This window comes from Lissotriton vulgaris, chromosome 5 (assembly GCF_964263255.1).
Source record: "Lissotriton vulgaris chromosome 5, aLisVul1.2, whole genome shotgun sequence".
Lineage (NCBI taxonomy): Eukaryota > Metazoa > Chordata > Amphibia > Caudata > Salamandridae > Lissotriton > Lissotriton vulgaris.
Window position 1 is genome coordinate 1,566,987,496 of NC_141693.1, and position 24,390 is coordinate 1,567,011,885.

General features: G+C 40.9%; 32 non-coding genes across 32 annotated transcripts; 21 read left to right on the plus strand and 11 right to left on the minus strand.

Annotated features, from left to right (window-relative positions):
- Nucleotides 1-795: 795 nt before the first annotated feature.
- Nucleotides 796-890, minus strand: TRNAI-UAU (transfer RNA isoleucine (anticodon UAU)). Its single transcript has 2 exons — nt 853-890; nt 796-831 (listed from the first exon to the last, which is right to left on the minus strand). It is a non-coding gene; the product is annotated as a tRNA-Ile (tRNA).
- A 289-nt stretch (nt 891-1,179) lies between these two features.
- Nucleotides 1,180-1,261, plus strand: TRNAS-GCU (transfer RNA serine (anticodon GCU)). The gene has a single exon. It is a non-coding gene; the product is annotated as a tRNA-Ser (tRNA).
- Nucleotides 1,262-1,850: 589 nt separating this feature from the next.
- Nucleotides 1,851-1,922, plus strand: TRNAT-UGU (transfer RNA threonine (anticodon UGU)). The gene has a single exon. It is a non-coding gene; the product is annotated as a tRNA-Thr (tRNA).
- Nucleotides 1,923-3,092: 1,170 nt separating this feature from the next.
- Nucleotides 3,093-3,187, minus strand: TRNAI-UAU (transfer RNA isoleucine (anticodon UAU)). The gene is made up of 2 exons: nt 3,150-3,187; nt 3,093-3,128 (listed from the first exon to the last, which is right to left on the minus strand). It is a non-coding gene; the product is annotated as a tRNA-Ile (tRNA).
- Nucleotides 3,188-3,476: 289 nt separating this feature from the next.
- Nucleotides 3,477-3,558, plus strand: TRNAS-GCU (transfer RNA serine (anticodon GCU)). Its single transcript has one exon. It is a non-coding gene; the product is annotated as a tRNA-Ser (tRNA).
- A 589-nt stretch (nt 3,559-4,147) lies between these two features.
- TRNAT-UGU (transfer RNA threonine (anticodon UGU)) lies at nt 4,148-4,219 on the plus strand. Its single transcript has one exon. It is a non-coding gene; the product is annotated as a tRNA-Thr (tRNA).
- A 1,170-nt stretch (nt 4,220-5,389) lies between these two features.
- TRNAI-UAU (transfer RNA isoleucine (anticodon UAU)) lies at nt 5,390-5,484 on the minus strand. The gene is made up of 2 exons: nt 5,447-5,484; nt 5,390-5,425 (listed from the first exon to the last, which is right to left on the minus strand). It is a non-coding gene; the product is annotated as a tRNA-Ile (tRNA).
- A 289-nt stretch (nt 5,485-5,773) lies between these two features.
- Nucleotides 5,774-5,855, plus strand: TRNAS-GCU (transfer RNA serine (anticodon GCU)). Its single transcript has one exon. It is a non-coding gene; the product is annotated as a tRNA-Ser (tRNA).
- A 589-nt stretch (nt 5,856-6,444) lies between these two features.
- On the plus strand, nt 6,445-6,518 carry TRNAT-UGU (transfer RNA threonine (anticodon UGU)). Its single transcript has one exon. It is a non-coding gene; the product is annotated as a tRNA-Thr (tRNA).
- A 1,170-nt stretch (nt 6,519-7,688) lies between these two features.
- On the minus strand, nt 7,689-7,783 carry TRNAI-UAU (transfer RNA isoleucine (anticodon UAU)). The gene is made up of 2 exons: nt 7,746-7,783; nt 7,689-7,724 (listed from the first exon to the last, which is right to left on the minus strand). It is a non-coding gene; the product is annotated as a tRNA-Ile (tRNA).
- A 289-nt stretch (nt 7,784-8,072) lies between these two features.
- Nucleotides 8,073-8,154, plus strand: TRNAS-GCU (transfer RNA serine (anticodon GCU)). Its single transcript has one exon. It is a non-coding gene; the product is annotated as a tRNA-Ser (tRNA).
- Nucleotides 8,155-8,743: 589 nt separating this feature from the next.
- TRNAT-UGU (transfer RNA threonine (anticodon UGU)) lies at nt 8,744-8,815 on the plus strand. The gene has a single exon. It is a non-coding gene; the product is annotated as a tRNA-Thr (tRNA).
- A 1,170-nt stretch (nt 8,816-9,985) lies between these two features.
- On the minus strand, nt 9,986-10,080 carry TRNAI-UAU (transfer RNA isoleucine (anticodon UAU)). Its single transcript has 2 exons — nt 10,043-10,080; nt 9,986-10,021 (listed from the first exon to the last, which is right to left on the minus strand). It is a non-coding gene; the product is annotated as a tRNA-Ile (tRNA).
- Nucleotides 10,081-10,369: 289 nt separating this feature from the next.
- On the plus strand, nt 10,370-10,451 carry TRNAS-GCU (transfer RNA serine (anticodon GCU)). The gene has a single exon. It is a non-coding gene; the product is annotated as a tRNA-Ser (tRNA).
- A 589-nt stretch (nt 10,452-11,040) lies between these two features.
- On the plus strand, nt 11,041-11,112 carry TRNAT-UGU (transfer RNA threonine (anticodon UGU)). The gene has a single exon. It is a non-coding gene; the product is annotated as a tRNA-Thr (tRNA).
- Nucleotides 11,113-12,282: 1,170 nt separating this feature from the next.
- On the minus strand, nt 12,283-12,377 carry TRNAI-UAU (transfer RNA isoleucine (anticodon UAU)). Its single transcript has 2 exons — nt 12,340-12,377; nt 12,283-12,318 (listed from the first exon to the last, which is right to left on the minus strand). It is a non-coding gene; the product is annotated as a tRNA-Ile (tRNA).
- A 289-nt stretch (nt 12,378-12,666) lies between these two features.
- On the plus strand, nt 12,667-12,748 carry TRNAS-GCU (transfer RNA serine (anticodon GCU)). The gene has a single exon. It is a non-coding gene; the product is annotated as a tRNA-Ser (tRNA).
- A 589-nt stretch (nt 12,749-13,337) lies between these two features.
- TRNAT-UGU (transfer RNA threonine (anticodon UGU)) lies at nt 13,338-13,409 on the plus strand. The gene has a single exon. It is a non-coding gene; the product is annotated as a tRNA-Thr (tRNA).
- Nucleotides 13,410-14,579: 1,170 nt separating this feature from the next.
- TRNAI-UAU (transfer RNA isoleucine (anticodon UAU)) lies at nt 14,580-14,674 on the minus strand. The gene is made up of 2 exons: nt 14,637-14,674; nt 14,580-14,615 (listed from the first exon to the last, which is right to left on the minus strand). It is a non-coding gene; the product is annotated as a tRNA-Ile (tRNA).
- Nucleotides 14,675-14,963: 289 nt separating this feature from the next.
- On the plus strand, nt 14,964-15,045 carry TRNAS-GCU (transfer RNA serine (anticodon GCU)). Its single transcript has one exon. It is a non-coding gene; the product is annotated as a tRNA-Ser (tRNA).
- A 589-nt stretch (nt 15,046-15,634) lies between these two features.
- On the plus strand, nt 15,635-15,706 carry TRNAT-UGU (transfer RNA threonine (anticodon UGU)). The gene has a single exon. It is a non-coding gene; the product is annotated as a tRNA-Thr (tRNA).
- Nucleotides 15,707-16,876: 1,170 nt separating this feature from the next.
- Nucleotides 16,877-16,971, minus strand: TRNAI-UAU (transfer RNA isoleucine (anticodon UAU)). Its single transcript has 2 exons — nt 16,934-16,971; nt 16,877-16,912 (listed from the first exon to the last, which is right to left on the minus strand). It is a non-coding gene; the product is annotated as a tRNA-Ile (tRNA).
- A 289-nt stretch (nt 16,972-17,260) lies between these two features.
- Nucleotides 17,261-17,342, plus strand: TRNAS-GCU (transfer RNA serine (anticodon GCU)). Its single transcript has one exon. It is a non-coding gene; the product is annotated as a tRNA-Ser (tRNA).
- A 589-nt stretch (nt 17,343-17,931) lies between these two features.
- Nucleotides 17,932-18,005, plus strand: TRNAT-UGU (transfer RNA threonine (anticodon UGU)). Its single transcript has one exon. It is a non-coding gene; the product is annotated as a tRNA-Thr (tRNA).
- A 1,170-nt stretch (nt 18,006-19,175) lies between these two features.
- TRNAI-UAU (transfer RNA isoleucine (anticodon UAU)) lies at nt 19,176-19,270 on the minus strand. The gene is made up of 2 exons: nt 19,233-19,270; nt 19,176-19,211 (listed from the first exon to the last, which is right to left on the minus strand). It is a non-coding gene; the product is annotated as a tRNA-Ile (tRNA).
- A 289-nt stretch (nt 19,271-19,559) lies between these two features.
- Nucleotides 19,560-19,641, plus strand: TRNAS-GCU (transfer RNA serine (anticodon GCU)). The gene has a single exon. It is a non-coding gene; the product is annotated as a tRNA-Ser (tRNA).
- A 589-nt stretch (nt 19,642-20,230) lies between these two features.
- TRNAT-UGU (transfer RNA threonine (anticodon UGU)) lies at nt 20,231-20,302 on the plus strand. The gene has a single exon. It is a non-coding gene; the product is annotated as a tRNA-Thr (tRNA).
- Nucleotides 20,303-21,472: 1,170 nt separating this feature from the next.
- Nucleotides 21,473-21,567, minus strand: TRNAI-UAU (transfer RNA isoleucine (anticodon UAU)). The gene is made up of 2 exons: nt 21,530-21,567; nt 21,473-21,508 (listed from the first exon to the last, which is right to left on the minus strand). It is a non-coding gene; the product is annotated as a tRNA-Ile (tRNA).
- A 289-nt stretch (nt 21,568-21,856) lies between these two features.
- On the plus strand, nt 21,857-21,938 carry TRNAS-GCU (transfer RNA serine (anticodon GCU)). The gene has a single exon. It is a non-coding gene; the product is annotated as a tRNA-Ser (tRNA).
- A 589-nt stretch (nt 21,939-22,527) lies between these two features.
- On the plus strand, nt 22,528-22,599 carry TRNAT-UGU (transfer RNA threonine (anticodon UGU)). Its single transcript has one exon. It is a non-coding gene; the product is annotated as a tRNA-Thr (tRNA).
- Nucleotides 22,600-23,769: 1,170 nt separating this feature from the next.
- Nucleotides 23,770-23,864, minus strand: TRNAI-UAU (transfer RNA isoleucine (anticodon UAU)). The gene is made up of 2 exons: nt 23,827-23,864; nt 23,770-23,805 (listed from the first exon to the last, which is right to left on the minus strand). It is a non-coding gene; the product is annotated as a tRNA-Ile (tRNA).
- A 289-nt stretch (nt 23,865-24,153) lies between these two features.
- Nucleotides 24,154-24,235, plus strand: TRNAS-GCU (transfer RNA serine (anticodon GCU)). Its single transcript has one exon. It is a non-coding gene; the product is annotated as a tRNA-Ser (tRNA).
- Nucleotides 24,236-24,390: the final 155 nt, after the last annotated feature.

The following is a 24,390-nucleotide window of genomic DNA, read 5'->3' on the forward strand; positions in this document are numbered from 1 at the left end:
CTTTTTCTCCCAGATACCCCGGCTCTTAGTCAAATGAGGTTAATCTTCAAAACCCCACCCCCACTAACCATAAATATTCACCTCTCCTGCTGTCCATTCAATTGATACAAGGTATCTTGTACATGGAGAGAATGTGAGAAAAAGCAGAATTGCTTCATAGATTTGGTGACCTTGGATGGGTGGGCTGGATAAAGAAGTGAACTTGGTTTCCGGAAAGGGAGTATCATGATGGGAATGAGGAAAAGAGAACATGGACCACATTCACAGGTTAGAGAAATAAATGTAATAGGTTGAATGGTTTTGAAAAGCTAGCTTTGAGCAGGAATTGTTTTTTAAAATTGCAAAGAACTAAAATAGTCAATGTGGGATTGGAGGCACAATCTGAGCAGAAAGCACCATAAGCTGCTATGGTGCAACTCTTATGTTGACTAGAAACTTTAATATGATGATGCTCTTCTTTTGATATTTCTTTGAGTTAAATTTTATTGTATGTAGCTGACACAGCACTGTTTGCAGCTCCTCAGTTTATGGTTATCCCGTGACAACAATGTATTCATCATATTTATTATTCTACAAAAGTATTTTTAAATGCACTGATGTGGTGTTTGCATGCTATGCAAGATGGTACATCATTGAATGTTTATAAGGAGCATCGCATAGGATATGTGATATTAGGCACCTGGAGGAGTCGGACACGCAGATCCTGAAAAGAAGTTAAGACTCTATAGCAAGAGCCGTCTTTATTCTGAGTCTAATCTTTACTTTTAGTGAAATGGTTTATGAAAACCAATCAACTGCTCCAGGTGAGGCTCGAACTCACAACCTCGGCATGGCTCAGTGCAAGTACTGCTGTATAAGTACCGCGCGCTAACCGATTGCGCCACTGGAGCTCACTGTTTTCATTTCTCCCCATTTGAGCCATCTAGTGCTAACCAAGTAGATACTGCACTGCTCCATTATTCACTGTGCAAGATCGACTCACATGCTAGCATGTTATCATGACTATTAAAAATACAGTCCAAATGGAATAGATTTGATAATTCTGCTATATCGTGTGCTCTGTCTATTGAACACCCCATACATTTGCCGTTCTGACACAGTCTAGGATAAACTTATGCTTATTTTTAATTAGCACATAGTTAGAATTTCACCAAAAATGAAATATAGGCTACTAAGGCAGACGAGGTGGCCGAGTGGTTAAGGCGATGGACTGCTAATCCATTGTGCTCTGCACGCGTGGGTTCGAATCCCACCTTCGTCGGAAAGCCATCAGACACTCTTTTGAAGGTGAGCATGTCTTGTAGTACAATTACACTCTCTTTCAAGACACTGCCATAATCCACTAGAAGGGCCCAACTGACTATTCCATTATGGCATTTATGTCAAATAAAGGGAATTATTTTGTGCTTAATTGAAATTAGATCTTTCATGAAGTGTCCAGAGGATTGCCTATTCCTCACTCCTGGCCTTCCAACCAGTTTGGATAGATAGACTGATAAAAAAGCATTTCTTACTCCTAAAGTTTCAGCCGTCTCAAGTGTATGAGTGTTTACATTTGTCTGCCCCACAGAGACAGATCACTTCTAATAAGTGAGTTCTCTATCTGTCACTGATTGCGGACATACTCACTAGAGCTTTCAGTATGGTCATAAATGTGAATACTCTTATGTTCTCAAATCAAAATGGAGTTTTTCCTACTTTCAAGAAAAGTGTCTTAAGCATGCTCTTCGATTTGTGCACGCATGTAGACATTCAAATGCAACTGCATTTCCATACAGAGTCTCAAAATCATAGATATCTTCATACCGCAGTAAGAATACATGTTGCGATTTACAAACTGCAGGCAGACCGGCCTTGTAGCTCAGTGGCAGAGCACTGGTCTTGTAAACCAGGGGTCGTGAGTTCAAGCCTCATCAGGGCCTTTTTATATGTGTGTTTCTGTATGTTGTTTTTAAGTCATTCTTTCTAGGAGTCACACCTTGTCTTAAGTTTGCTTATTGACAAGCTTCCCTTTCCATCTTTCATCTTATCAAGAAGACTTCATGAAAACCATTGAACCATAAACTATTGCCTCACCCCTTCCGATCGCCTGACGAACGCCTGACAAATGCCATTCTCACCCCGCCGGGCAAGCCCTGCCGGGCAAAGCCAAATAAGCCATGCATATTTAGAGTTCCTTTGAAAGGCAGAGCGAGGACTAGGACGTCTGTTCCGACTGAGTCTGCATCCACAGAAAGGATGAAATAAGGCTCTAGAAATTTCACCAAGGAGATATGAACTTCATCCCCCTTAAAATACTTTTTCTCCCAGATACCCCGGCTCTTAGTCAAATGAGGTTAATCTTCAAAACCCCACCCCCACTAACCATAAATATTCACCTCTCCTGCTGTCCATTCAATTGATACAAGGTATCTTGTACATGGAGAGAATGTGAGAAAAAGCAGAATTGCTTCATAGATTTGGTGACCTTGGATGGGTGGGCTGGATAAAGAAGTGAACTTGGTTTCCGGAAAGGGAGTATCATGATGGGAATGAGGAAAAGAGAACATGGACCACATTCACAGGTTAGAGAAATGAATGTAATAGGTTGAATGGTTTTGAAAAGCTAGCTTTGAGCAGGAATTGTTTTTTAAAATTGCAAAGAACTAAAAAAGTCAATGTGGGATTGGAGGCACAATCTGAGCAGAAAGCACCATAAGCTGCTATGGTGCAACTCTTATGTTGACTAGAAACTTTAATATGATGATGCTCTTCTTTTGATATTTCTTTGAGTTAAATTTTATTGTATGTAGCTGACACAGCACTGTTTGCAGCTCCTCAGTTTATGGTTATCCCGTGACAACAATGTATTCATCATATTTATTATTCTACAAAAGTATTTTTAAATGCACTGATGTGGTGTTTGCATGCTATGCAAGATGGTACATCATTGAATGTTTATAAGGAGCATCGCATAGGATATGTGATATTTGGCACCTGGAGGAGTCGGACACGCAGATCCTGAAAAGAAGTTAAGACTCTATAGCAAGAGACGTCTTTATTCTGAGTCTAATCTTTACTTTTAGTGAAATGGTTTATGAAAACCAATCAACTGCTCCAGGTGAGGCTCGAACTCACAACCTCGGCATGGCTCAGTGCAAGTACTGCTGTATAAGTACCGCGCGCTAACCGATTGCGCCACTGGAGCTCACTGTTTTCATTTCTCCCCATTTGAGCCATCTAGTGCTAACCAAGTAGATACTGCACTGCTCCATTATTCACTGTGCAAGATCGACTCACATGCTAGCATGTTATCATGACTATTAAAAATACAGTCCAAATGGAATAGATTTGATAATTCTGCTATATCGTGTGCTCTGTCTATTGAACACCCCATACATTTGCCGTTCTGACACAGTCTAGGATAAACTTATGCTTATTTTTAATTAGCACATAGTTAGAATTTCACCAAAAATGAAATATAGGCTCCTAAGGCAGACGAGGTGGCCGAGTGGTTAAGGCGATGGACTGCTAAACCATTGTGCTCTGCACGCGTGGGTTCGAATCCCACCTTTGTCGGAAAGCCATCAGACACTCTTTTGAAGGTGAGCATGTCTTGTAGTACAATTACACTCTCTTTCAAGACACTGCCATAATCCACTAGAAGGGCCCAACTGACTATTCCATTATGGCATTTATGTCAAATAAAGGGAAGTATTTTGTGCTTAATTGAAATTAGATCTTTCATGAAGTGTCCAGAGGATTGCCTATTCCTCACTCCTGGCCTTCCAACCAGTTTGGATAGATAGACTGATAAGAAAGCATTTCTTACTCCTAAAGTTTCAGCCGTCTCAAGTGTATGAGTGTTTACATTTGTCTGCCCCACAGAGACAGATCACTTCTAATAAGTGAGTTCTCTATCTGTCACTGATTGCGGACATACTCACTAGAGCTTTCAGTATGGTCATAAATGTGAATACTCTTATGTTCTCAAATCAAAATGGAGTTTTTCCTACTTTCAAGAAAAGTGTCTTAAGCATGCTCTTCGATTTGTGCACGCATGTAGACATTCAAATGCAACTGCATTTCCATACAGAGTCTCAAAATCATAGATATCTTCATACCGCAGTAAGAATACATGTTGCGATTTACAAACTGCAGGCAGACCGGCCTTGTAGCACAGTGGCAGAGCACTGGTCTTGTAAACCAGGGGTCTTGAGTTCAAGCCTCATCAGGGCCTTTTTATATGTGTGTTTCTGTATGTTGTTTTCAAGTCATTCTTTCTAGGAGTCACACCTTGTCTTAAGTTTGCTTATTGACAAGCTTCCCTTTCCATCTTTCATCTTATCAAGAAGACTTCATGAAAACCATTGAACCATAAACTATTGCCTCACCCCTTCCGATCGCCTGACGAACGCCTGACAAACGCCATTCTCACCCCGCCGGGCAAGCCCTGCCGGGCAAAGCCAAATAAGCCATGCATATTTAAAGTTCCTTTGAAAGGCAGAGCGAGGACTAGGACGTCTGTTCCGACTGAGTCTTCATCCACAGAAAGGATGAAATAAGGCTCTAGAAATTTCACCAAGGAGATATGAACTTCATCCCCCTTAAAATACTTTTTCTCCCAGATACCCCGGCTCTTAGTCAAATGAGGTTAATCTTCAAAACCCCACCCCCACTAACCATAAATATTCACCTCTCCTGCTGTCCATTCAATTGATACAAGGTATCTTGTACATGGAGAGAATGTGAGAAAAAGCAGAATTGCTTCATAGATTTGGTGACCTTGGATGGGTGGGCTGGATAAAGAAGTGAACTTGGTTTCCGGAAAGGGAGTATCATGATGGGAATGAGGAAAAGAGAACATGGACCACATTCACAGGTTAGAGAAATAAATGTAATAGGTTGAATGGTTTTGAAAAGCTAGCTTTGAGCAGGAATTGTTTTTTAAAATTGCAAAGAACTAAAAAAGTCAATGTGGGATTGGAGGCACAATCTGAGCAGAAAGCACCATAAGCTGCTATGGTGCAACTCTTATGTTGACTAGAAACTTTAATATGATGATGCTCTTCTTTTGATATTTCTTTGAGTTAAATTTTATTGTATGTAGCTGACACAGCACTGTTTGCAGCTCCTCAGTTTATGGTTATCCCGTGACAACAATGTATTCATCATATTTATTATTCTACAAAAGTATTTTTAAATGCACTGATGTGGTGTTTGCATGCTATGCAAGATGGTACATCATTGAATGTTTATAAGGAGCATCGCATAGGATATGTGATATTTGGCACCTGGAGGAGTCGGACACGCAGATCCTGAAAAGAAGTTAAGACTCTCTAGCAAGTGCCGTCTTTATTCTGAGTCTAATCTTTCCTTTCAGTGAAATGGTTTATGAAAACCAATCAACTGCTCCAGGTGAGGCTCGAACTCACAACCTCGGCATGGCTCAGTGCAAGTACTGCTGTATAAGTACCGCGCGCTAACCGATTGCGCCACTGGAGCTCGCTGTTTTCATTTCTCCCCATTTGAGCCATCTAGTGCTAACCAAGTAGATACTGCACTGCTCCATTATTCACTGTGCAAGATCGACTCACATGCTAGCATGTTATCATGACTATTAAAAATACAGTCCAAATGGAATAGATTTGATAATTCTGCTATATCGTGTGCTCTGTCTATTGAACACCCCATACATTTGCCGTTCTGACACAGTCTAGGATAAACTTATGCTTATTTTTAATTAGCACATAGTTAGAATTTCACCAAAAATGAAATATAGGCCCCCAAGGCAGAAGAGGTGGCCGAGTGGTTAAGGCGATGGACTGCTAATCCATTGTGCTCTGCACGCGTGGGTTCGAATCCCACCTTCGTCGGAAAGCCATCAGACACTCTTTTGAAGGTGAGCATGTCTCGTAGTACAATTACACTCTCTTTCAAGACACTGCCATAATCCACTAGAAGGGCCCAACTGACTATTCCATTATGGCATTTATGTCAAATAAAGGGAAGTATTTTGTGCTTAATTGAAATTAGATCTTTCATGAAGTGTCCAGAGGATTGCCTATTCCTCACTCCTGGCCTTCCAACCAGTTTGGATAGATAGACTGATAAGAAAGCATTTCTTACTCCTAAAGTTTCAGCCGTCTCAAGTGTATGAGTGTTTACATTTGTCTGCCCCACAGAGACAGATCACTTCTAATAAGTGAGTTCTCTATCTGTCACTGATTGCGGACATACTCACTAGAGCTTTCAGTATGGTCATAAATGTGAATACTCTTATGTTCTCAAATCAAAATGGAGTTTTTCCTACTTTCAAGAAAAGTGTCTTAAGCATGCTCTTCGATTTGTGCACGCATGTAGACATTCAAATGCAACTGCATTTCCATACAGAGTCTCAAAATCATAGATATCTTCATACCGCAGTAAGAATACATGTTGCGATTTACAAACTGCAGGCAGACCGGCCTTGTAGCTCAGTGGCAGAGCACTGGTCTTGTAAACCAGGGGTCATGAGAGTTCAAGCCTCATCAGGGCCTTTTTATATGTGTGTTTCTGTATGTTGTTTTCAAGTCATTCTTTCTAGGAGTCACACCTTGTCTTAAGTTTGCTTATTGACAAGCTTCCCTTTCCATCTTTCATCTTATCAAGAAGACTTCATGAAAACCATTGAACCATAAACTATTGCCTCACCCCTTCCGATCGCCTGACGAACGCCTGACAAACGCCATTCTCACCCCGCCGGGCAAGCCCTGCCGGGCAAAGCCAAATAAGCCATGCATATTTAGAGTTCCTTTGAAAGGCAGAGCGAGGACTAGGACGTCTGTTCCGACTGAGTCTGCATCCACAGAAAGGATGAAATAAGGCTCTAGAAATTTCACCAAGGAGATATGAACTTCATCCCCCTTAAAATACTTTTTCTCCCAGATACCCCGGCTCTTAGTCAAATGAGGTTAATCTTCAAAACCCCACCCCCACTAACCATAAATATTCACCTCTCCTGCTGTCCATTCAATTGATACAAGGTATCTTGTACATGGAGAGAATGTGAGAAAAAGCAGAATTGCTTCATAGATTTGGTGACTTTGGATGGGTGGGCTGGATAAAGAAGTGAACTTGGTTTCCGGAAAGGGAGTATCATGATGGGAATGAGGAAAAGAGAACATGGACCACATTCACAGGTTAGAGAAATAAATGTAATAGGTTGAATGGTTTTGAAAAGCTAGCTTTGAGCAGGAATTGTTTTTTAAAATTGCAAAGAACTAAAAAAGTCAATGTGGGATTGGAGGCACAATCTGAGCAGAAAGCACCATAAGCTGCTATGGTGCAACTCTTATGTTGACTAGAAACTTTAATATGATGATGCTCTTCTTTTGATATTTCTTTGAGTTACATTTTATTGTATGTAGCTGACACAGCACTGTTTGCAGCTCCTCAGTTTATGGTTATCCCGTGACAACAATGTATTCATCATATTTATTATTCTACAAAAGTATTTTTAAATGCACTGATGTGGTGTTTGCATGCTATGCAAGATGGTACATCATTGAATGTTTATAAGGAGCATCGCATAGGATATGTGATATTTGGCACCTGGAGGAGTCGGACACGCAGATCCTGAAAAGAAGTTAAGACTCTATAGCAAGAGCCGTCTTTATTCTGAGTCTAATCTTTACTTTTAGTGAAATGGTTTATGAAAACCAATCAACTGCTCCAGGTGAGGCTCGAACTCACAACCTCGGCATGGCTCAGTGCAAGTACTGCTGTATAAGTACCGCGCGCTAACCGATTGCGCCACTGGAGCTCACTGTTTTCATTTCTCCCCATTTGAGCCATCTAGTTCTAACCAAGTAGATACTGCACTGCTCCATTATTCACTGTGCAAGATCGACTCACATGCTAGCATGTTATCATGACTATTAAAAATACAGTCCAAATGGAATAGATTTGATAATTCTGCTATATCGTGTGCTCTGTCTATTGAACACCCCATACATTTGCCGTTCTGACACAGTCTAGGATAAACTTATGCTTATTTTTAATTAGCACATAGTTAGAATTTCACCAAAAATGAAATATAGGCTCCTAAGGCAGACGAGGTGGCCGAGTGGTTAAGGCGATGGACTGCTAATCCATTGTGCTCTGCACGCGTGGGTTCGAATCCCACCTTCGTCGGAAAGCCATCAGACACTCTTTTGAAGGTGAGCATGTCTCGTAGTACAATTACACTCTCTTTCAAGACACTGCCATAATCCACTAGAAGGGCCCAACTGACTATTCCATTATGGCATTTATGTCAAATAAAGGGAAGTATTTTGTGCTTAATTGAAATTAGATCTTTCATGAAGTGTCCAGAGGATTGCCTATTCCTCACTCCTGGCCTTCCAACCAGTTTGGATAGATAGACTGATAAGAAAGCATTTCTTACTCCTAAAGTTTCAGCCGTCTCAAGTGTATGAGTGTTTACATTTGTCTGCCCCACAGAGACAGATCACTTCTAATAAGTGAGTTCTCTATCTGTCACTGATTGCGGACATACTCACTAGAGCTTTCAGTATGGTCATAAATGTGAATACTCTTATGTTCTCAAATCAAAATGGAGTTTTTCCTACTTTCAAGAAAAGTGTCTTAAGCATGCTCTTCGATTTGTGCACGCATGTAGACATTCAAATGCAACTGCATTTCCATACAGAGTCTCAAAATCATAGATATCTTCATACCGCAGTAAGAATACATGTTGCGATTTACAAACTGCAGGCAGACCGGCCTTGTAGCACAGTGGCAGAGCACTGGTCTTGTAAACCAGGGGTCTTGAGTTCAAGCCTCATCAGGGCCTTTTTATATGTGTGTTTCTGTATGTTGTTTTCAAGTCATTCTTTCTAGGAGTCACACCTTGTCTTAAGTTTGCTTATTGACAAGCTTCCCTTTCCATCTTTCATCTTATCAAGAAGACTTCATGAAAACCATTGAACCATAAACTATTGCCTCACCCCTTCCGATCGCCTGACGAACGCCTGACAAACGCCATTCTCACCCCGCCGGGCAAGCCCTGCCGGGCAAAGCCAAATAAGCCATGCATATTTAAAGTTCCTTTGAAAGGCAGAGCGAGGACTAGGACGTCTGTTCCGACTGAGTCTGCATCCACAGAAAGGATGAAATAAGGCTCTAGAAATTTCACCAAGGAGATATGAACTTCATCCCCCTTAAAATACTTTTTCTCCCAGATACCCCGGCTCTTAGTCAAATGAGGTTAATCTTCAAAACCCCACCCCCACTAACCATAAATATTCACCTCTCCTGCTGTCCATTCAATTGATACAAGGTATCTTGTACATGGAGAGAATGTGAGAAAAAGCAGAATTGCTTCATAGATTTGGTGACCTTGGATGGGTGGGCTGGATAAAGAAGTGAACTTGGTTTCCGGAAAGGGAGTATCATGATGGGAATGAGGAAAAGAGAACATGGACCACATTCACAGGTTAGAGAAATAAATGTAATAGGTTGAATGGTTTTGAAAAGCTAGCTTTGAGCAGGAATTGTTTTTTAAAATTGCAAAGAACTAAAATAGTCAATGTGGGATTGGAGGCACAATCTGAGCAGAAAGCACCATAAGCTGCTATGGTGCAACTCTTATGTTGACTAGAAACTTTAATATGATGATGCTCTTCTTTTGATATTTCTTTGAGTTAAATTTTATTGTATGTAGCTGACACAGCACTGTTTGCAGCTCCTCAGTTTATGGTTATCCCGTGACAACAATGTATTCATCATATTTATTATTCTACAAAAGTATTTTTAAATGCACTGATGTGGTGTTTGCATGCTATGCAAGATGGTACATCATTGAATGTTTATAAGGAGCATCGCATAGGATATGTGATATTTGGCACCTGGAGGAGTCGGACACGCAGATCCTGAAAAGAAGTTAAGACTCTATAGCAAGAGCCGTCTTTATTCTGAGTCTAATCTTTACTTTTAGTGAAATGGTTTATGAAAACCAATCAACTGCTCCAGGTGAGGCTCGAACTCACAACCTCGGCATGGCTCAGTGCAAGTACTGCTGTATAAGTACCGCGCGCTAACCGATTGCGCCACTGGAGCTCACTGTTTTCATTTCTCCCCATTTGAGCCATCTAGTGCTAACCAAGTAGATACTGCACTGCTCCATTATTCACTGTGCAAGATCGACTCACATGCTAGCATGTTATCATGACTATTAAAAATACAGTCCAAATGGAATAGATTTGATAATTCTGCTATATCGTGTGCTCTGTCTATTGAACACCCCATACATTTGCCGTTCTGACACAGTCTAGGATAAACTTATGCTTATTTTTAATTAGCACATAGTTAGAATTTCACCAAAAATGAAATATAGGCTCCTAAGGCAGACGAGGTGGCCGAGTGGTTAAGGCGATGGACTGCTAATCCATTGTGCTCTGCACGCGTGGGTTCGAATCCCACCTTCGTCGGAAAGCCATCAGACACTCTTTTGAAGGTGAGCATGTCTTGTAGTACAATTACACTCTCTTTCAAGACACTGCCATAATCCACTAGAAGGGCCCAACTGACTATTCCATTATGGCATTTATGTCAAATAAAGGGAATTATTTTGTGCTTAATTGAAATTAGATCTTTCATGAAGTGTCCAGAGGATTGCCTATTCCTCACTCCTGGCCTTCCAACCAGTTTGGATAGATAGACTGATAAAAAAGCATTTCTTACTCCTAAAGTTTCAGCCGTCTCAAGTGTATGAGTGTTTACATTTGTCTGCCCCACAGAGACAGATCACTTCTAATAAGTGAGTTCTCTATCTGTCACTGATTGCGGACATACTCACTAGAGCTTTCAGTATGGTCATAAATGTGAATACTCTTATGTTCTCAAATCAAAATGGAGTTTTTCCTACTTTCAAGAAAAGTGTCTTAAGCATGCTCTTCGATTTGTGCACGCATGTAGACATTCAAATGCAACTGCATTTCCATACAGAGTCTCAAAATCATAGATATCTTCATACCGCAGTAAGAATACATGTTGCGATTTACAAACTGCAGGCAGACTGGCCTTGTAGCTCAGTGGCAGAGCACTGGTCTTGTAAACCAGGGGTCATGAGTTCAAGCCTCATCAGGGCCTTTTTATATGTGTGTTTCTGTATGTTGTTTTTAAGTCATTCTTTCTAGGAGTCACACCTTGTCTTAAGTTTGCTTATTGACAAGCTTCCCTTTCCATCTTTCATCTTATCAAGAAGACTTCATGAAAACCATTGAACCATAAACTATTGCCTCACCCCTTCCGATCGCCTGACGAACGCCTGACAAACGCCATTCTCACCCCGCCGGGCAAGCCCTGCCGGGCAAAGCCAAATAAGCCATGCATATTTAGAGTTCCTTTGAAAGGCAGAGCGAGGACTAGGACATCTGTTCCGACTGAGTCTGCATCCACAGAAAGGATGAAATAAGGCTCTAGAAATTTCACCAAGGAGATATGAACTTCATCCCCCTTAAAATACTTTTTCTCCCAGATACCCCGGCTCTTAGTCAAATGAGGTTAATCTTCAAAACCCCACCCCCACTAACCATAAATATTCACCTCTCCTGCTGTCCATTCAATTGATACAAGGTATCTTGTACATGGAGAGAATGTGAGAAAAAGCAGAATTGCTTCATAGATTTGGTGACCTTGGATGGGTGGGCTGGATAAAGAAGTGAACTTGGTTTCCGGAAAGGGAGTATCATGATGGGAATGAGGAAAAGAGAACATGGACCACATTCACAGGTTAGAGAAATAAATGTAATAGGTTGAATGGTTTTGAAAAGCTAGCTTTGAGCAGGAATTGTTTTTTAAAATTGCAAAGAACTAAAAAAGTCAATGTGGGATTGGAGGCACAATCTGAGCAGAAAGCACCATAAGCTGCTATGGTGCAACTCTTATGTTGACTAGAAACTTTAATATGATGATGCTCTTCTTTTGATATTTCTTTGAGTTAAATTTTATTGTATGTAGCTGACACAGCACTGTTTGCAGCTCCTCAGTTTATGGTTATCCCGTGACAACAATGTATTCATCATATTTATTATTCTACAAAAGTATTTTTAAATGCACTGATGTGGTGTTTGCATGCTATGCAAGATGGTACATCATTGAATGTTTATAAGGAGCATCGCATAGGATATGTGATATTTGGCACCTGGAGGAGTTGGACACGCAGATCCTGAAAAGAAGTTAAGACTCTCTAGCAAGAGCCGTCTTTATTCTGAGTCTAATCTTTCCTTTCAGTGAAATGGTTTATGAAAACCAATCAACTGCTCCAGGTGAGGCTCGAACTCACAACCTCAGCATGGCTCAGTGCAAGTACTGCTGTATAAGTACCGCGCGCTAACCGATTGCGCCACTGGAGCTCGCTGTTTTCATTTCTCCCCATTTGAGCCATCTAGTGCTAACCAAGTAGATACTGCACTGCTCCATTATTCACTGTGCAAGATCGACTCACATGCTAGCATGTTATCATGACTATTAAAAATACAGTCCAAATGGAATAGATTTGATAATTCTGCTATATCGTGTGCTCTGTCTATTGAACACCCCATACATTTGCCGTTCTGACACAGTCTAGGATAAACTTATGCTTATTTTTAATTAGCACATAGTTAGAATTTCACCAAAAATGAAATATAGGCTCCTAAGGCAGACGAGGTGGCCGAGTGGTTAAGGCGATGGACTGCTAATCCATTGTGCTCTGCACGCGTGGGTTCGAATCCCACCTTCGTCGGAAAGCCATCAGACACTCTTTTGAAGGTGAGCATGTCTCGTAGTACAATTACACTCTCTTTCAAGACACTGCCATAATCCACTAGAAGGGCCCAACTGACTATTCCATTATGGCATTTATGTCAAATAAAGGGAAGTATTTTGTGCTTAATTGAAATTAGATCTTTCATGAAGTGTCCAGAGGATTGCCTATTCCTCACTCCTGGCCTTCCAACCAGTTTGGATAGATAGACTGATAAGAAAGCATTTCTTACTCCTAAAGTTTCAGCCGTCTCAAGTGTATGAGTGTTTACATTTGTCTGCCCCACAGAGACAGATCACTTCTAATAAGTGAGTTCTCTATCTGTCACTGATTGCGGACATACTCACTAGAGCTTTCAGTATGGTCATAAATGTGAATACTCTTATGTTCTCAAATCAAAATGGAGTTTTTCCTACTTTCAAGAAAAGTGTCTTAAGCATGCTCTTCGATTTGTGCACGCATGTAGACATTCAAATGCAACTGCATTTCCATACAGAGTCTCAAAATCATAGATATCTTCATACCGCAGTAAGAATACATGTTGCGATTTACAAACTGCAGGCAGACCGGCCTTGTAGCACAGTGGCAGAGCACTGGTCTTGTAAACCAGGGGTCTTGAGTTCAAGCCTCATCAGGGCCTTTTTATATGTGTGTTTCTGTATGTTGTTTTCAAGTCATTCTTTCTAGGAGTCACACCTTGTCTTAAGTTTGCTTATTGACAAGCTTCCCTTTCCATCTTTCATCTTATCAAGAAGACTTCATGAAAACCATTGAACCATAAACTATTGCCTCACCCCTTCCGATCGCCTGACGAACGCCTGACAAACGCCATTCTCACCCCGCCGGGCAAGCCCTGCCGGGCAAAGCCAAATAAGCCATGCATATTTAAAGTTCCTTTGAAAGGCAGAGCGAGGACTAGGACGTCTGTTCCGACTGAGTCTGCATCCACAGAAAGGATGAAATAAGGCTCTAGAAATTTCACCAAGGAGATATGAACTTCATCCCCCTTAAAATACTTTTTCTCCCAGATACCCCGGCTCTTAGTCAAATGAGGTTAATCTTCAAAACCCCACCCCCACTAACCATAAATATTCACCTCTCCTGCTGTCCATTCAATTGATACAAGGTATCTTGTACATGGAGAGAATGTGAGAAAAAGCAGAATTGCTTCATAGATTTGGTGACCTTGGATGGGTGGGCTGGATAAAGAAGTGAACTTGGTTTCCGGAAAGGGAGTATCATGATGGGAATGAGGAAAAGAGAACATGGACCACATTCACAGGTTAGAGAAATAAATGTAATAGGTTGAATGGTTTTGAAAAGCTAGCTTTGAGCAGGAATTGTTTTTTAAAATTGCAAAGAACTAAAATAGTCAATGTGGGATTGGAGGCACAATCTGAGCAGAAAGCACCATAAGCTGCTATGGTGCAACTCTTATGTTGACTAGAAACTTTAATATGATGATGCTCTTCTTTTGATATTTCTTTGAGTTAAATTTTATTGTATGTAGCTGACACAGCACTGTTTGCAGCTCCTCAGTTTATGGTTATCCCGTGACAACAATGTATTCATCATATTTATTATTCTACAAAAGTATTTTTAAATGCACTGATGTGGTGTTTGCATGCTATGCAAGATGGTACATCATTGAATGTTTATAAGGAGCATCGCATAGGATATGTGATATTTGGCACCTGGAGGAGTCGGACACGCAGATCCTGAAAAGAAGTTAAGACTCTATAGCAAGAGCCGTCTTTATTCTGAGTCTAATCTTTACTTTTAGTGAAATGGTTTATGAAAACCAATCAACTGCTCCAGGTGAGGCTCGAACTCACAACCTCGGCATGGCTCAGTGCAAGTACTGCTGTATAAGTACCGCGCGCTAACCGATTGCGCCACTGGAGCTCACTGTTTTCATTTCTCCCCATTTGAGCCATCTAGTGCTAACCAAGTAGATACTGCACTGCTCCATTATTCACTGTGCAAGATCGACTCACATGCTAGCATGTTATCATGACTATTAAAAATACAGTCCAAATGGAATAGATTTGATAATTCTGCTATATCGTGTGCTCTGTCTATTGAACACCCCATACATTTGCCGTTCTGACACAGTCTAGGATAAACTTATGCTTATTTTTAATTAGCACATAGTTAGAATTTCACCAAAAATGAAATATAGGCTCCTAAGGCAGACGAGGTGGCCGAGTGGTTAAGGCGATGGACTGCTAATCCATTGTGCTCTGCACGCGTGGGTTCGAATCCCACCTTCGTCGGAAAGCCATCAGACACTCTTTTGAAGGTGAGCATGTCTTGTAGTACAATTACACTCTCTTTCAAGACACTGCCATAATCCACTAGAAGGGCCCAACTGACTATTCCATTATGGCATTTATGTCAAATAAAGGGAATTATTTTGTGCTTAATTGAAATTAGATCTTTCATGAAGTGTCCAGAGGATTGCCTATTCCTCACTCCTGGCCTTCCAACCAGTTTGGATAGATAGACTGATAAAAAAGCATTTCTTACTCCTAAAGTTTCAGCCGTCTCAAGTGTATGAGTGTTTACATTTGTCTGCCCCACAGAGACAGATCACTTCTAATAAGTGAGTTCTCTATCTGTCACTGATTGCGGACATACTCACTAGAGCTTTCAGTATGGTCATAAATGTGAATACTCTTATGTTCTCAAATCAAAATGGAGTTTTTCCTACTTTCAAGAAAAGTGTCTTAAGCATGCTCTTCGATTTGTGCACGCATGTAGACATTCAAATGCAACTGCATTTCCATACAGAGTCTCAAAATCATAGATATCTTCATACCGCAGTAAGAATACATGTTGCGATTTACAAACTGCAGGCAGACTGGCCTTGTAGCTCAGTGGCAGAGCACTGGTCTTGTAAACCAGGGGTCATGAGTTCAAGCCTCATCAGGGCCTTTTTATATGTGTGTTTCTGTATGTTGTTTTTAAGTCATTCTTTCTAGGAGTCACACCTTGTCTTAAGTTTGCTTATTGACAAGCTTCCCTTTCCATCTTTCATCTTATCAAGAAGACTTCATGAAAACCATTGAACCATAAACTATTGCCTCACCCCTTCCGATCGCCTGACGAACGCCTGACAAACGCCATTCTCACCCCGCCGGGCAAGCCCTGCCGGGCAAAGCCAAATAAGCCATGCATATTTAGAGTTCCTTTGAAAGGCAGAGCGAGGACTAGGACATCTGTTCCGACTGAGTCTGCATCCACAGAAAGGATGAAATAAGGCTCTAGAAATTTCACCAAGGAGATATGAACTTCATCCCCCTTAAAATACTTTTTCTCCCAGATACCCCGGCTCTTAGTCAAATGAGGTTAATCTTCAAAACCCCACCCCCACTAACCATAAATATTCACCTCTCCTGCTGTCCATTCAATTGATACAAGGTATCTTGTACATGGAGAGAATGTGAGAAAAAGCAGAATTGCTTCATAGATTTGGTGACCTTGGATGGGTGGGCTGGATAAAGAAGTGAACTTGGTTTCCGGAAAGGGAGTATCATGATGGGAATGAGGAAAAGAGAACATGGACCACATTCACAGGTTAGAGAAATAAATGTAATAGGTTGAATGGTTTTGAAAAGCTAGCTTTGAGCAGGAATTGTTTTTTAAAATTGCAAAGAACTAAAAAAGTCAATGTGGGATTGGAGGCACAATCTGAGCAGAAAGCACCATAAGCTGCTATGGTGCAACTCTTATGTTGACTAGAAACTTTAATATGATGATGCTCTTCTTTTGATATTTCTTTGAGTTAAATTTTATTGTATGTAGCTGACACAGCACTGTTTGCAGCTCCTCAGTTTATGGTTATCCCGTGACAACAATGTATTCATCATATTTATTATTCTACAAAAGTATTTTTAAATGCACTGATGTGGTGTTTGCATGCTATGCAAGATGGTACATCATTGAATGTTTATAAGGAGCATCGCATAGGATATGTGATATTTGGCACCTGGAGGAGTTGGACACGCAGATCCTGAAAAGAAGTTAAGACTCTCTAGCAAGAGCCGTCTTTATTCTGAGTCTAATCTTTCCTTTCAGTGAAATGGTTTATGAAAACCAATCAACTGCTCCAGGTGAGGCTCGAACTCACAACCTCAGCATGGCTCAGTGCAAGTACTGCTGTATAAGTACCGCGCGCTAACCGATTGCGCCACTGGAGCTCGCTGTTTTCATTTCTCCCCATTTGAGCCATCTAGTGCTAACCAAGTAGATACTGCACTGCTCCATTATTCACTGTGCAAGATCGACTCACATGCTAGCATGTTATCATGACTATTAAAAATACAGTCCAAATGGAATAGATTTGATAATTCTGCTATATCGTGTGCTCTGTCTATTGAACACCCCATACATTTGCCGTTCTGACACAGTCTAGGATAAACTTATGCTTATTTTTAATTAGCACATAGTTAGAATTTCACCAAAAATGAAATATAGGCCCCCAAGGCAGAAGAGGTGGCCGAGTGGTTAAGGCGATGGACTGCTAATCCATTGCGCTCTGCACGCGTGGGTTCGAATCCCACCTTCGTCGGAAAGCCATCAGACAATCTTTTGAAGGTGAGCATGTCTCGTAGTACAATTACACTCTCTTTCAAGACACTGCCATAATCCACTAGAAGGGCCCAACTGACTATTCCATTATGGCATTTATGTCAAATAAAGGGAAGTATTTTGTGCTTAATTGAAATTAGATCTTTCATGAAGTGTCCAGAGGATTGCCTATTCCTCACTCCTGGCCTTCCAACCAGTTTGGATAGATAGACTGATAAGAAAGCATTTCTTACTCCTAAAGTTTAAGCCGTCTCAAGTGTATGAGTGTTTACATTTGTCTGCCCCACAGAGACAGATCACTTCTAATAAGTGAGTTCTCTATCTGTCACTGATTGCGGACATACTCACTAGAGCTTTCAGTATGGTCATAAATGTGAATACTCTTATGTTCTCAAATCAAAATGGAGTTTTTCCTACTTTCAAGAAAAGTGTCTTAAGCATGCTCTTCGATTTGTGCACGCATGTAGACATTCAAATGCAACTGCATTTCCATACAGAGTCTCAAAATCATAGATATCTTCATACCGCAGTAAGAATACATGTTGCGATTTACAAACTGCAGGCAGACCGGCCTTGTAGCTCAGTGGCAGAGCACTGGTCTTGTAAACCAGGGGTCATGAGAGTTCAAGCCTCATCAGGGCCTTTTTATATGTGTGTTTCTGTATGTTGTTTTCAAGTCATTCTTTCTAGGAGTCACACCTTGTCTTAAGTTTGCTTATTGACAAGCTTCCCTTTCCATCTTTCATCTTATCAAGAAGACTTCATGAAAACCATTGAACCATAAACTATTGCCTCACCCCTTCCGATCGCCTGACGAACGCCTGACAAACGCCATTCTCACCCCGCCGGGCAAGCCCTGCCGGGCAAAGCCAAATAAGCCATGCATATTTAGAGTTCCTTTGAAAGGCAGAGCGAGGACTAGGACGTCTGTTCCGACTGAGTCTGCATCCACAGAAAGGATGAAATAAGGCTCTAGAAATTTCACCAAGGAGATATGAACTTCATCCCCCTTAAAATACTTTTTCTCCCAGATACCCCGGCTCTTAGTCAAATGAGGTTAATCTTCAAAACTCCACCCCCACTAACCATAAATATTCACCTCTCCTGCTGTCCATTCAATTGATACAAGGTATCTTGTACATGGAGAGAATGTGAGAAAAAGCAGAATTGCTTCATAGATTTGGTGACTTTGGATGGGTGGGCTGGATAAAGAAGTGAACTTGGTTTCCGGAAAGGGAGTATCATGATGGGAATGAGGAAAAGAGAACATGGACCACATTCACAGGTTAGAGAAATAAATGTAATAGGTTGAATGGTTTTGAAAAGCTAGCTTTGAGCAGGAATTGTTTTTTAAAATTGCAAAGAACTAAAAAAGTCAATGTGGGATTGGAGGCACAATCTGAGCAGAAAGCACCATAAGCTGCTATGGTGCAACTCTTATGTTGACTAGAAACTTTAATATGATGATGCTCTTCTTTTGATATTTCTTTGAGTTACATTTTATTGTATGTAGCTGACACAGCACTGTTTGCAGCTCCTCAGTTTATGGTTATCCCGTGACAACAATGTATTCATCATATTTATTATTTTACAAAAGTGTATTTAAATGCACTGATGTGGTGTTTGCATGCTATGCAAGATGGTACATCATTGAATGTTTATAAGGAGCATCGCATAGGATATGTGATATTTGGCACCTGGAGGAGTCGGACACGCAGATCCTGAAAAGAAGTTAAGACTCTATAGCAAGAGCCGTCTTTATTCTGAGTCTAATCTTTACTTTTAGTGAAATGGTTTATGAAAACCAATCAACTGCTCCAGGTGAGGCTCGAACTCACAACCTCGGCATGGCTCAGTGCAAGTACTGCTGTATAAGTACCGCGCGCTAACCGATTGCGCCACTGGAGCTCACTGTTTTCATTTCTCCCCATTTGAGCCATCTAGTGCTAACCAAGTAGATACTGCACTGCTCCATTATTCACTGTGCAAGATCGACTCACATGCTAGCATGTTATCATGACTATTAAAAATACAGTCCAAATGGAATAGATTTGATAATTCTGCTATATCGTGTGCTCTGTCTATTGAACACCCCATACATTTGCCGTTCTGACACAGTCTAGGATAAACTTATGCTTATTTTTAATTAGCACATAGTTAGAATTTCACCAAAAATGAAATATAGGCTCCTAAGGCAGACGAGGTGGCCGAGTGGTTAAGGCGATGGACTGCTAATCCATTGTGCTCTGCACGCGTGGGTTCGAATCCCACCTTCGTCGGAAAGCCATCAGACACTCTTTTGAAGGTGAGCATGTCTTGTAGTACAATTACACTCTCTTTCAAGACACTGCCATAATCCACTAGAAGGGCCCAACTGACTATTCCATTATGGCATTTATGTCAAATAAAGGGAATTATTTTGTGCTTAATTGAAATTAGATCTTTCATGAAGTGTCCAGAGGATTGCCTATTCCTCACTCCTGGCCTTCCAACCAGTTTGGATAGATAGACTGATAAAAAAGCATTTCTTACTCCTAAAGTTTCAGCCGTCTCAAGTGTATGAGTGTTTACATTTGTCTGCCCCACAGAGACAGATCACTTCTAATAAGTGAGTTCTCTATCTGTCACTGATTGCGGACATACTCACTAGAGCTTTCAGTATGGTCATAAATGTGAATACTCTTATGTTCTCAAATCAAAATGGAGTTTTTCCTACTTTCAAGAAAAGTGTCTTAAGCATGCTCTTCGATTTGTGCACGCATGTAGACATTCAAATGCAACTGCATTTCCATACAGAGTCTCAAAATCATAGATATCTTCATACCGCAGTAAGAATACATGTTGCGATTTACAAACTGCAGGCAGACCGGCCTTGTAGCTCAGTGGCAGAGCACTGGTCTTGTAAACCAGGGGTCATGAGTTCAAGCCTCATCAGGGCCTTTTTATATGTGTGTTTCTGTATGTTGTTTTTAAGTCATTCTTTCTAGGAGTCACACCTTGTCTTAAGTTTGCTTTTTGACAAGCTTCCCTTTCCATCTTTCATCTTATCAAGAAGACTTCATGAAAACCATTGAACCATAAACTATTGCCTCACCCCTTCCGATCGCCTGACGAACACCTGACAAACGCCATTCTCACCCCGCCGGGCAAGCCCTGCCGGGCAAAGCCAAATAAGCCATGCATATTTAGAGTTCCTTTGAAAGGCAGAGCGAGGACTAGGACGTCTGTTCCGACTGAGTCTGCATCCACAGAAAGGATGAAATAAGGCTCTAGAAATTTCACCAAGGAGATATGAACTTCATCCCCCTTAAAATACTTTTTCTCCCAGATACCCCGGCTCTTAGTCAAATGAGGTTAATCTTCAAAACCCCACCCCCACTAACCATAAATATTCACCTCTCCTGCTGTCCATTCAATTGATACAAGGTATCTTGTACATGGAGAGAATGTGAGAAAAAGCAGAATTGCTTCATAGATTTGGTGACCTTGGATGGGTGGGCTGGATAAAGAAGTGAACTTGGTTTCCGGAAAGGGAGTATCATGATGGGAATGAGGAAAAGAGAACATGGACCACATTCACAGGTTAGAGAAATAAATGTAATAGGTTGAATGGTTTTGAAAAGCTAGCTTTGAGCAGGAATTGTTTTTTAAAATTGCAAAGAACTAAAAAAGTCAATGTGGGATTGGAGGCACAATCTGAGCAGAAAGCACCATAAGCTGCTATGGTGCAACTCTTATGTTGACTAGAAACTTTAATATGATGATGCTCTTCTTTTGATATTTCTTTGAGTTAAATTTTATTGTATGTAGCTGACACAGCACTGTTTGCAGCTCCTCAGTTTATGGTTATCCCGTGACAACAATGTATTCATCATATTTATTATTCTACAAAAGTATTTTTAAATGCACTGATGTGGTGTTTGCATGCTATGCAAGATGGTACATCATTGAATGTTTATAAGGAGCATCGCATAGGATATGTGATATTTGGCACCTGGAGGAGTCGGACACGCAGATCCTGAAAAGAAGTTAAGACTCTATAGCAAGAGCCGTCTTTATTCTGAGTCTAATCTTTACTTTTAGTGAAATGGTTTATGAAAACCAATCAACTGCTCCAGGTGAGGCTCGAACTCACAACCTCGGCATGGCTCAGTGCCAGTACTGCTGTATAAGTACCGCGCGCTAACCGATTGCGCCACTGGAGCTCACTGTTTTCATTTCTCCCCATTTGAGCCATCTAGTGCTAACCAAGTAGATACTGCACTGCTCCATTATTCACTGTGCAAGATCGACTCACATGCTAGCATGTTATCATGACTATTAAAAATACAGTCCAAATGGAATAGATTTGATAATTCTGCTATATCGTGTGCTCTGTCTATTGAACACCCCATACATTTGCCGTTCTGACACAGTCTAGGATAAACTTATGCTTATTTTTAATTAGCACATAGTTAGAATTTCACCAAAAATGAAATATAGGCTCCTAAGGCAGACGAGGTGGCCGAGTGGTTAAGGCGATGGACTGCTAATCCATTGTGCTCTGCACGCGTGGGTTCGAATCCCACCTTTGTCGGAAAGCCATCAGACACTCTTTTGAAGGTGAGCATGTCTTGTAGTACAATTACACTCTCTTTCAAGACACTGCCATAATCCACTAGAAGGGCCCAACTGACTATTCCATTATGGCATTTATGTCAAATAAAGGGAAGTATTTTGTGCTTAATTGAAATTAGATCTTTCATGAAGTGTCCAGAGGATTGCCTATTCCTCACTCCTGGCCTTCCAACCAGTTTGGATAGATAGACTGATAAGAAAGCATTTCTTACTCCTAAAGTTTCAGCCGTCTCAAGTGTATGAGTGTTTACATTTGTCTGCCCCACAGAGACAGATCACTTCTAATAAGTGAGTTCTCTATCTGTCACTGATTGCGGACATACTCACTAGAGCTTTCAGTATGGTCATAAATGTGAATACTCTTATGTTCTCAAATCAAAATGGAGTTTTTCCTACTTTCAAGAAAAGTGTCTTAAGCATGCTCTTCGATTTGTGCACGCATGTAGACATTCAAATGCAACTGCATTTCCATACAGAGTCTCAAAATCATAGATATCTTCATACCGCAGTAAGAATACATGTTGCGATTTACAAACTGCAGGCAGACCGGCCTTGTAGCACAGTGGCAGAGCACTGGTCTTGTAAACCAGGGGTCTTGAGTTCAAGCCTCATCAGGGCCTTTTTATATGTGTGTTTCTGTATGTTGTTTTCAAGTCATTCTTTCTAGGAGTCACACCTTGTCTTAAGTTTGCTTATTGACAAGCTTCCCTTTCCATCTTTCATCTTATCAAGAAGACTTCATGAAAACCATTGAACCATAAACTATTGCCTCACCCCTTCCGATCGCCTGACGAACGCCTGACAAACGCCATTCTCACCCCGCCGGGCAAGCCCTGCCGGGCAAAGCCAAATAAGCCATGCATATTTAAAGTTCCTTTGAAAGGCAGAGCGAGGACTAGGACGTCTGTTCCGACTGAGTCTGCATCCACAGAAAGGATGAAATAAGGCTCTAGAAATTTCACCAAGGAGATATGAACTTCATCCCCCTTAAAATACTTTTTCTCCCAGATACCCCGGCTCTTAGTCAAATGAGGTTAATCTTCAAAACCCCACCCCCACTAACCATAAATATTCACCTCTCCTGCTGTCCATTCAATTGATACAAGGTATCTTGTACATGGAGAGAATGTGAGAAAAAGCAGAATTGCTTCATAGATTTGGTGACCTTGGATGGGTGGGCTGGATAAAGAAGTGAACTTGGTTTCCGGAAAGGGAGTATCATGATGGGAATGAGGAAAAGAGAACATGGACCACATTCACAGGTTAGAGAAATAAATGTAATAGGTTGAATGGTTTTGAAAAGCTAGCTTTGAGCAGGAATTGTTTTTTAAAATTGCAAAGAACTAAAAAAGTCAATGTGGGATTGGAGGCACAATCTGAGCAGAAAGCACCATAAGCTGCTATGGTGCAACTCTTATGTTGACTAGAAACTTTAATATGATGATGCTCTTCTTTTGATATTTCTTTGAGTTAAATTTTATTGTATGTAGCTGACACAGCACTGTTTGCAGCTCCTCAGTTTATGGTTATCCCGTGACAACAATGTATTCATCATATTTATTATTCTACAAAAGTATTTTTAAATGCACTGATGTGGTGTTTGCATGCTATGCAAGATGGTACATCATTGAATGTTTATAAGGAGCATCGCATAGGATATGTGATATTTGGCACCTGGAGGAGTCGGACACGCAGATCCTGAAAAGAAGTTAAGACTCTCTAGCAAGAGCCGTCTTTATTCTGAGTCTAATCTTTCCTTTCAGTGAAATGGTTTATGAAAACCAATCAACTGCTCCAGGTGAGGCTCGAACTCACAACCTCAGCATGGCTCAGTGCAAGTACTGCTGTATAAGTACCGCGCGCTAACCGATTGCGCCACTGGAGCTCGCTGTTTTCATTTCTCCCCATTTGAGCCATCTAGTGCTAACCAAGTAGATACTGCACTGCTCCATTATTCACTGTGCAAGATCGACTCACATGCTAGCATGTTATCATGACTATTAAAAATACAGTCCAAATGGAATAGATTTGATAATTCTGCTATATCGTGTGCTCTGTCTATTGAACACCCCATACATTTGCCGTTCTGACACAGTCTAGGATAAACTTATGCTTATTTTTAATTAGCACATAGTTAGAATTTCACCAAAAATGAAATATAGGCCCCCAAGGCAGAAGAGGTGGCCGAGTGGTTAAGGCGATGGACTGCTAATCCATTGTGCTCTGCACGCGTGGGTTCGAATCCCACCTTCGTCGGAAAGCCATCAGACACTCTTTTGAAGGTGAGCATGTCTCGTAGTACAATTACACTCTCTTTCAAGACACTGCCATAATCCACTAGAAGGGCCCAACTGACTATTCCATTATGGCATTTATGTCAAATAAAGGGAAGTATTTTGTGCTTAATTGAA